At 39.9% G+C, this 9,670-nt stretch overlaps 1 protein-coding gene across 12 annotated transcripts in view; it reads right to left on the reverse strand.

Annotated features, from left to right (window-relative positions):
* Positions 1–9,670, reverse strand: part of SPECC1 (sperm antigen with calponin homology and coiled-coil domains 1) — a 286,113-nt gene that overhangs the window by 121,120 nt on the left and 155,323 nt on the right. The window lies entirely within an intron of this gene.

Consider the following 9,670-nt stretch of genomic DNA (forward strand, 5'->3'; position numbering starts at 1 on the left):
AGAGACAGAGACAGAGACAGAGCACGAGTAGGGGAGGAGCACAGAGAGAGGAAGACACAGAATCTAAAGCAGGCTCCAGGCTCTGAGCTGTCAGCAGAGCCCGATGCGGGGCTCGAACTCACGAACTGCGAGATCCTGAGCTGAAGTTGCGCACTTAACCAACTGAGCCACCCAGGTGCCCCACGCCCCATATACCCAGACTTACATGAGAGATGAATTCAGGTCTTCTCTAAGCCACTACTATCTGGGGGATTTTGTCACTTGCAACCAAATTTAACACTAACAGAGAGAGTGGACCCTGAATATAAGGGGATAATCATTTCCCAAAAGAGTAAAAAACAAAAACAAAATAAAAAGTTCTTGACCAACTTGAGTAAGCTTTTATTACTACAGTCAAATCCCTACTTTAATTTATATATTACTCATTTATATTTAGTATGTAATACGCATTACGTATTATATATAAAATATGTACTTCAATAAATTGTATATTACATGTTAGTAATAATGTCTTATCGTATTACAGAATGCATATTAATATATTAAAATTATATCTATATGTTCATATTTAAAATCGTATTACATAAAATATATTCATTTAGAAATATTGATCCCAGGGGCACCTGGGGGGGGGGGGCTCAGTGGGTTAAGCGTATGACTCTTGGTTTCAGCTCAGGTCGTGATGTCAGGGTTTGTGAGATCGAGCCCCACGTCAAGCTCTGTGCTGACAGTGCATAGCCTGCTTGGGATTCTGCCTCTCCCTCTCTCTCTTTCTCTGTCTCTCAAAATAGATAAATAAACGTAAAAAAATTTTTTTTTAATTAAAAAAAAAGAATTATTGATCCCATACTTGTATTTCAAGAAAATTTGTATCCAGATTCATCACATGCACGTTCTCCCTCACTGCCTTCATCAATACCACAGCTACTTTGAAGCCATCTGTTCCAGGCGACCAGAGAACCATCTAAGCTGTTTTGAGTTTGGGCGCTTTTTGAATCCACGGACTGCATCATGCTGCCACTGAAATTTTCATACCAAGTCTCAAAAGCATATGTACATGGCATGATGTCAATTTCTTCTAAAAAAAAAAAATGCTTCCTGCCGGTATATATGTGTGATCCCTACAACACAATCACTTGCTGTCATAATCTTTCAAAGCCTCAATTTAGCAACACGGAATGCTTGTGACTATGAGGGTATACTTCGTAGAATAAACACCAAATTTGTTTTAAATTTGTCTCCCTTTTGGGGCGTCTGGGTGGCTCAGTCGTTAGGCGTCCGACCTCGGCTCAGGTCATGATCTCACGGTTTTTGACTTCGAGCCCCGTGTCGGGCTCTGTGCTGACAACTCAGAGCCTGGAGCCTGATTCGGATTCTGTGTCTCCCTCTCTCTCTGACCCCTCCCCTGCTCGCACTCTGTCTGTCTCTCTCTCAAAAATAAATAAACAATAAAAAAAAAAATTTGTCTCCCTTTTTCTAAACCAACTCCGTCAGGTGGCCCCCATAAAACTCTAAAATTAAAACTGAGGTTATTTTAGTCTGTCTTCCCTGAGTCTTACTTTGTTATTCAGAATAAAGTAATTAAGAACATGCCGCCTTGGTTAAAAATGACACTTTTTGAGGCTTGAATTAAGGAGTTTCCTTTTTTTCCTCAAAGAAAGAATTCTGGGGAGAAATTAGTCTCATTTCCAAGCATACTAATTTGAGACGGATTAATAATTTTATGACATTATATCTGCCCGTTCTGGAAAACAGTAGCTTCTCCGTTATTTCAAGTCTTGTTCTATGAACCACAGTGAGATTTAACATCTTCTACCTTATGTCCTAGAATATTCTAGGTAAAATTATTCCTAAATATTTTATGGCACCTTTGAACTGGATTTTTTTTTTCAATTTCCACTGTGAAGAAGTTATTGCTAGTATAGAAAAAAAGCTTATATTCTTTCTATATTTATCTCATATACAGTCACTTACCAATTCCCTTACTCTTGGGTCTAATTTTTCTTTTCAATATTTAAGCCAAAAGATGTTTTGCCTTATTGCACTAATAACAAAATGATGATAACTAATAATGATAATACTTCAAGTTTTATATTATTTCCAGGAATTACTGTATACACTTATATTCAGGGGGAAATTCATCCATTTCCTCCAGTTTTTTTAATGTATTAGTATACACTGAATTTTTCACTTTTCATGTCTTTAACAATAGATCCTTACCCATTTTTAATGTTTTTCCTCTCCTTTTCTTTAACCAGAAATGATTTCCAGTATTTGCCTTTTCAAAGTACTAGTATTTGGTTTGATTTATCTTCTTCATGGTTTTATGTCTTCTATTTCATTCCTCCCAGCTTTCCTCATTAATTTATTTCTCTTTCTTTTTCTTTCTTCCTGGTTTCATAGGTTGAATATTCCACTCTTACATTTTCAGTCTTTTTTCTCTATGGTAATAAAAGCATCTGTGATTGCACATTTTCCTCTGAGTTCAGCTTCAGTTCCATTCCATCCACTTTGCTACAAAACTCTCCTCCCATTGTGTGTTTCTAGATTATTTATAATTTGTTTTGACTTTCTCTTGGTGCAGAGATTATTTAAAAATGGTGTCCCTGAATTCTTAAGTAGTTTTTTTAAATAATTGTCTTTTTGACCATTCATTTCACTGGATTAAGAGGACAGAAGACTGCATATAGAATCAGAATTCTTATATTTTGCTTTTCATTTCCGGTGACAAAGTACGTGATCAACTCCTATAAACAATTCCTAGATCTAGAGAATATGTATTTCCTGCTCTATAAATTTGTTGAATCTTTTATTTATAACCTCTGTATTTTTGCTTTGTTTGTTTGTTTCGGAGGTTGGAAACTGGCAGCCTGCAAGCTACAGATATGTTTTATTTGGCCGGCAAAGGGCTTTAAAATGCATGAATGTCAATGCCTTTAGGCAAGGCATGCAATCTCTCCTTCACTGTACCATTCCCATCTTCTCTGCTGTCTTACACCCAATAATTCACATATTAATGTTGCCCACGTGGTCCCTGTGGGCATCCGAGTTGGCAGTCTAGTTTCCCTGGCCTGTCAAATTAGAAAAGACACATAATTAACATCTCCTAGTATCAGTATGTTTTTAAAAATTAAATTCTCCTTTTATTCCCAATTTTTGTTCTATGTGTTTTGTTGCTTAAAGATTAAAGACAGTTGCTTTAATCTTTTGGCTTTTGCCAGTATAAAATATCCCTCTTTGTCCTGTTCAATGCTTCTGCTCTTACCTTCTGCTTTGTCTGACACTAATATGCTTATGTTTGTTTTTTAATGGGTGAATTTAGCTTAAGAATATTTATTTTGGGGCTTTTATTTAGCTTTATTGTTTTGACTTCATTTTGTTTACTGTTTATTAACTCTTATTTCACCTTTTTTCCTTCCCCTCACCTTTGCTCATTTGATATTGCTTCTCTTTATTCCTTTCTGACCTGCTTACCCTTCATTATCAACCTCAATCCCTATCATTTTGGAAATACTATGCATTTCTATTCCGTTTGTGGTTACGGGCCATTCGTAACAGTCTTAACTAAACCTTCATCAATATTAAATAACTATGTCCCCCAATTCCTTACCAACAAAGATGAGATTAATTTTAGAGTAATTTTCCATACGAATGCCTTGAATGCCCCCACCTGCAATCGTGGATTTTGCTGACAGTCTCGAATTTTTAGTTCTGGGCTCTTTCCTAGATTTTCCTTGAAGTATGATCCTTCTCTTCAAAAGTTCCACTTTACAGTTACATTACAAAATTTCAGCTAAGTTCGCATCCTTGATTTACATACACAATGCTTCACGCTACACGAGTCACTGCTCACCGCTGTTTTCTTATATTCTTGGTCTTCCTCTAGCTTGATGTTTCTACTGATCCAATTACCAGTCTCTAATTGGTCATTTGAATGCTTGCTCAAGTAGGGTATATAACTTTTTCACTCTGATTCATTAAGTGATACCTTGGCAGGAGAATTTGAACCTGGCACTCTTTCTGAGTACCTAGCTTTCCAACCTTTCTTCCCTGTGCTTAGGACTTGCCCACTTCATTAGTCTCAGTTGAAGGCAGGGTCCACCTCCCACTGAATAAACTGAAAACATCAGCTGTTTGCTTTCTCAGCTCCGCTTTGCAGCTAAGGGGTGCCCTTGACCCTGACAGTATTTATGCCTGCCCCAGATTTTGGCTCAGCAACCAGTGCTGCAAAGCAAGGACTATGAGAAGAAATGCTCGCTGGCAGCTATGGTGGCTGCAGCAAGATGAAGATCCTGGCAAGCAGTGGCCCAGGTGCTCGCTGTGGGCTCCAGCGCCAGCAGGTCTGGTGCAAACTGCATCTTCTGTGCTCACGCACACAGCAGCAGCGTCCAGCCTGAGCCAATTCTGCGTGAGATTTTAGGCACTGTTCCTTGGCTGCACAATCTCCGCGGCTCATTCTCCAATTCCACAGCAACTCGATATCCACTAAAAAATGTTTTTTCCTTCCTAAATCAACGCAAATCAGCTTCCGTAGCCTGTAGGTAAGGACCCAGGCTAACATGGCTGGGTATAGAAGACTTAAAGCTCTTTGGGGCCAACAGTCCCAACGGACGCTATCCTAGCTTCTAGTGAGCATTCCAACACCATCATAATTCTCTTCAAAACTGACCTGTCTTCCTGTCTAAAAATTGGTAGGCTTTTTGTTTGTTTGTTTGTTTTAAGTTTGTTTATTTCGAGAGAGAGAGCAAGCAAGCAGGGGAGGGGCGGGGAGAGAGAATCCCAAGCAAGCTCTGTGCCGTCAGCAGAAAGCCCCATGCAGGGCTCGAACCCACAAACTGTGAGATCATGACCCAAGCCAAAAGTGGATGTTCAACTGACTGAGCCACCCAGGAGCCCCGGTAGGATTTTTATCTTTATTGCTGTAGTTGGGCAATTAAATTATGCCTTTTTCCAGACTTCTAGGAATCCTTTTTAATTTGAAGCCCAAAATTTCCTTCAGCTTAAGTTCTCTCCTTTTATGTGTCAGGTCTTCTCCATCTGTTCCTTTCTCACCTTCCTACACTGGTCTCTCTCAAACATGTTACCTATTTCACCTCATGATATCGGTATCTTTGTTTCTGACAAGATGCTGCTTCCAGAAAACGAATTCAGTTCTCATGGGGGCCGTTATCCTTTGTATTTCATCTAATAAAAGTTTCAAATCAGGAAAAAAACTCTTTGAGTTACTTACTACTTTTTTGTTGTTGAATGCTTTCTTCTTTTTTTAAAATTTTTTTCATGTTTATTTATTTTTGAGAGAGACAGAGCACAAGCAGGGGAGGGACAGAGAGAAAGGGAGACACAGAATCCGAAGCAGGCTCCAGGCTCCGTGCTGTCAGCACAGAGCCCAACATGGGGCTTGAACCCACAAATCATGACATCATGACCTGAGCCAAAGGCGGACACTTAACCAACCAAGCCATCCAGGAGCCCCCTCTTGTCTCTTTGATTTAGCTTTGCTTGTTCAGAATGTCCAGCTTGAGCTCTCTATCTCAAGTTATTAAATCCCCCTGAAAGTGGACCACACTCTCGCTTTGCCAAATCTGCGTTTGACCTTCGGCACCCAGACACATGAATGCTTCTCCAACAGTGGCAGATCATCACGCAGAGGAATGGGAGTTTTCATTCTAGAACCCAGAAGTGCATGGACTGGCACACTAGGACCTCTTCCACCATGCCATGGGGAACGCTTCTGTCTGATCTCACGCTTCTGAGAGTAAACACAGGAGAAGCAGTCCCTGCCAACCGCTAGCTCCTCAGATGTGCAGGGCCCGCGGTCCCTTCAAAGACTAAATGCAAAGAGGGGAAAAGAGCTGTTAACACTTGCACACTGTCGTGTTTACTGTGCTGAAAATCCTTTCTGTTGTAAGCAGTGGCCAAGAGACGGGACCAGGCCTAAGCTACACTATCCACATATACCCAGACTCCTGACCCAAGGAGGGTCAAGATGGGGCAATTACTGACTGCTCTTGTCTTTTGCCACCCTTTCCATAATCCGCTTCTAAAGCTGCACATAGCCATTCCATGTGAGCCATTCCTAAATATTAATCTCTAGCTATAAGATGTCCAACCATCTGTTTAATCCCTCCATCCCTATGCCCTGGCATGAATGTAGTTCAGAGTACTTGCATTTAACAAACCTTTCCTAGACATCTTGTAAGTGCCAAGCCCAGCGGTCGAGGTACTGATGGAGAAATGTATGTAACAGCTATGGCAGGAGATGGCTGCAATCCAGTACAGCAAATAGAGTAAAAACAGCAAATGTGGAACCTGGGGAGCATAGGACACCAGGCCCAGCCCAGAAGGTCAGGGAAGGTGGTCAAGGAAGGGATCACAACTAAGCTGTGTCTTGAGGGGAGATCAGCATGAGTGGTGAGAACAGGTGATTTCGACGGAGCTAACGGGACTGTGGACAAAGTGGAGCAGACAGACGAAACCACAAGCCCAGCAAATAACATGTAATCAAACAGAAGAGTAAAAGAACATCGCTAAAATCAGGGAGGGGCTAATCTCGCTTGCCCCATCATCTTGAAAAGTGTCACCCTGAGAGAGAAAAGAGGTTAAAACTCAGAAAAGCCAGATAGACTGACGGCAATGATGTAAAAGCAAATGAGTAGAATTGTAAACAACCTATCTTCCCGCTATCCACTCCTTCTATAGGAGCAGAAGTTTCCTGGGATGGGAGGTTAGGTATTTATTTAGTCAAAGGAAAAAATACAGACCATCTCCACTGACCAGCAACCGCTTTCCCCTAATACAAATCAAATAGCAGCCTCACAGAAGTTAACAGAACCATTCAGATGTTCCTGTCGGCTAAAACTCAAAATTTCTTTTCTTTTTTTAAGTTTATTTATTTATTTTGAGAGAGACAGAGACAGAGTGAGTGGGGGAGGGGCACAAAGAGGGAGAGAGAGAGAATCCTGAGCAGGCTCCCTGCTGTCAGCACAGAGCCCGATGTGGGGCTTGAACCCATGAAACCGCGAGATCACGACCTGAGTGGAAACCAAGGGTCAGACGCTTAACCAACTGAGCCACCCAGGTGCCCCTAAAACTCAAAATTTCTAAAAGTGAATTCTTTAGGCTGCCTCTCTAATTCTCCTCCTGACCTTCCTGGTCTCGGGCTCTCTCGGGGTCTCTCTTGGGGGGAAAGTGTGTGTGTGTGTGTGTGTGTGTGTGTGTGTGTGTGTCTCACTTAGTGATACCACCACTTCCCCAGTCATCTAATCTAAATACAATGCCTTTAGTTCATTTCTCCCTTTACAGAGAAAAAGTTATACATTTTACTAGAGTGGGGCTGCCTAGCTAGCTCAATCAGTAGAGCACGCAACTCCTGATCTCAGGGTTGTGAGTTCAAGCCCCATGTTGGGCATGGAGCCTACTTAAAAAAAAAAAAAATTTTTTTTTTTTGAAATTTACTAGGCAATATAAAAGATAATGAAGACATCACACTCCTAGAAAGAAAGGCTCAAAACTGAAAAATGTGCAGATTTCATCCCCTAAAGTAATGCAATTTCACCAAATTTTACAAGTAGATGTTTTTTCTGAAACCAGATAAAGTGACTTAAATACTCACTTGAAAGAATAAACAGGAAAAAATGCTAAAAAGAAACAAAGAAATAAACAATGAAGAGAATTTGATTTATCAGATACTAAAATATTACATGGCCACAAAAGTTAAAATCATGTAATCAATGAAATAGGATATAGAGAACAGCAAATATATCCAAGAATATATAAGTATCTAACAGAAAATTAAAAAGTAGAAAATTCAAATCAATGAGGAAAAGAAATCTTGCTCAGTAAATGCTACTGGAATAATTGCCAAATGTTTTAAAAACACTGTAAGTCATAGACCAAAGAACATTCCAAATGTATTAAATATATAAATATTATAAAATATAATATGAAACCCAAAAACATCTGACCTTTGGGTGTGATAAATCTTTCTAAGCCTAGAAATAATGTAAGAAATCACAATGGAAAAAATAAATATGCCCCATTACAGTTTTAGACTTTTATATTTCAAAACAAACTTAATAATCAATATACTACCAAAAAAAAAAAAAAAAAAGAAAACTCTGCAGAAATGATCTGCAACAATATAACAGAAATGGATTGACAGTGTTAACATACCACAGAATAAATAAGAATAACACTAAAACCCCACTGGAACGCTGAGAAAAGTTAGAAATAGACAAATCCCAGGAAACAAATGACCAATGTATATATGAAACTCAGTAGACCTGCAAATTAAAACAATGAAGTACTTTTTTTGCCTAACAAACTAGGGAGAATTCGTCAGGATCATAATAATGCTGGTAAGACTGCCATGAGACCAACACTTTCCTACACAGCTCTATGTATTTTACAACAGAGATACATATCAAGAAGTTTACAAATGATCTTATATATTTTGGCCAAGTAAATATCTACTTAAGAATTTAGTCTAGGGGGGCGCCTGGGTGGCGCAGTCGGTTAAGCGTCCGACTTCAGCCAGGTCACGATCTCGCGGTCCGTGAGTTTGAGCCCCGCGTCAGGCTCTGGGCTGATGGCTCAGAGCCTGGAGCCTGTTTCCCATTCTGTGTCTCCCTCTCTCTCTGCCCCTCCCCCGTTCATGCTCTGTCTCTCTCTGTCCCAAAAATAAATAAACGTTGAAAAAAAAAATTAAAAAAAAAAAAAAAGAATTTAGTCTAGGGACATCTTGCTGGGTGGCTCAGTCGGTTAAGCATCCGACTCTTGATTTCAGCTCAGGTCATGATCTTACGGTTTGTGAGTTCGAGCCCCGCATCAGGCTCTGCACTGATGGCATGGAGCCTGCTTGCGATTTTCTCTCTCTCCCTCGCTCTCTCTGCCCCTCCCCTACTCATGTGATCGCTTGCGCTCTCTCTCTCTCTCTCTCTCTCTCTCTCTCTCAAAATAAACAAATAAAACTTAAAAGAACTGAGTCTAAAGATACAGTCAGTAAAAACTTAAACACAGACTTACATATTAGAATTATTTAAAATAGAGAAAAATATTGGATCCAACAACAGGAGGATTAAATAAATTATGGTAGTTGAGGCCTTTTAAAATTAAAAAAAAATAAAAAGGGCCTTCCCTTTTAAAATTAAAAAGAAAATGATGGGAGTAGAATACAAGACCACATGGAATAATAGAATATTATGGAGATGTTAAAAATATTGGGGAATATTTAATGACACGAAGAATTATTTTTTACTTTTTTTAAACGTTTATTTATTTTTGACACAGAAAGAGACAGAGCATGAGTGGGGGCGGGGGCTGAGAGAAAGAGAGGGAGACACAGAATCGGAAGCAGGCTCTGGGCTCTGAGCTGTCAGCACAGAGCCCGATGTGGGGGTCGAACTCACCAACTGTGAGATCAGGACCTGAGCCAAAGTCGGATGCTTAACCAACTAAGCCAACCAGGCACCCCATGACATGAAGAAAATTTATGATACACTGTTAAATAAAGAAGTCAAGATATGAATTGGAATATACAATACGATTTAACTATGTGAAAGTGTGTGTGTGTGCGTAAAAAAAGGCTCAGCAGGGGCTCCTGGTGGCTCAGCCAGTTATGCATCTGATTTAGGCTCAGGTCATGATCTCATAGTTGGTGAATTCGAGCCCC

Source organism: Felis catus, chromosome E1 (assembly GCF_018350175.1).
Source record: "Felis catus isolate Fca126 chromosome E1, F.catus_Fca126_mat1.0, whole genome shotgun sequence".
Taxonomy (NCBI): domain Eukaryota; kingdom Metazoa; phylum Chordata; class Mammalia; order Carnivora; family Felidae; genus Felis; species Felis catus.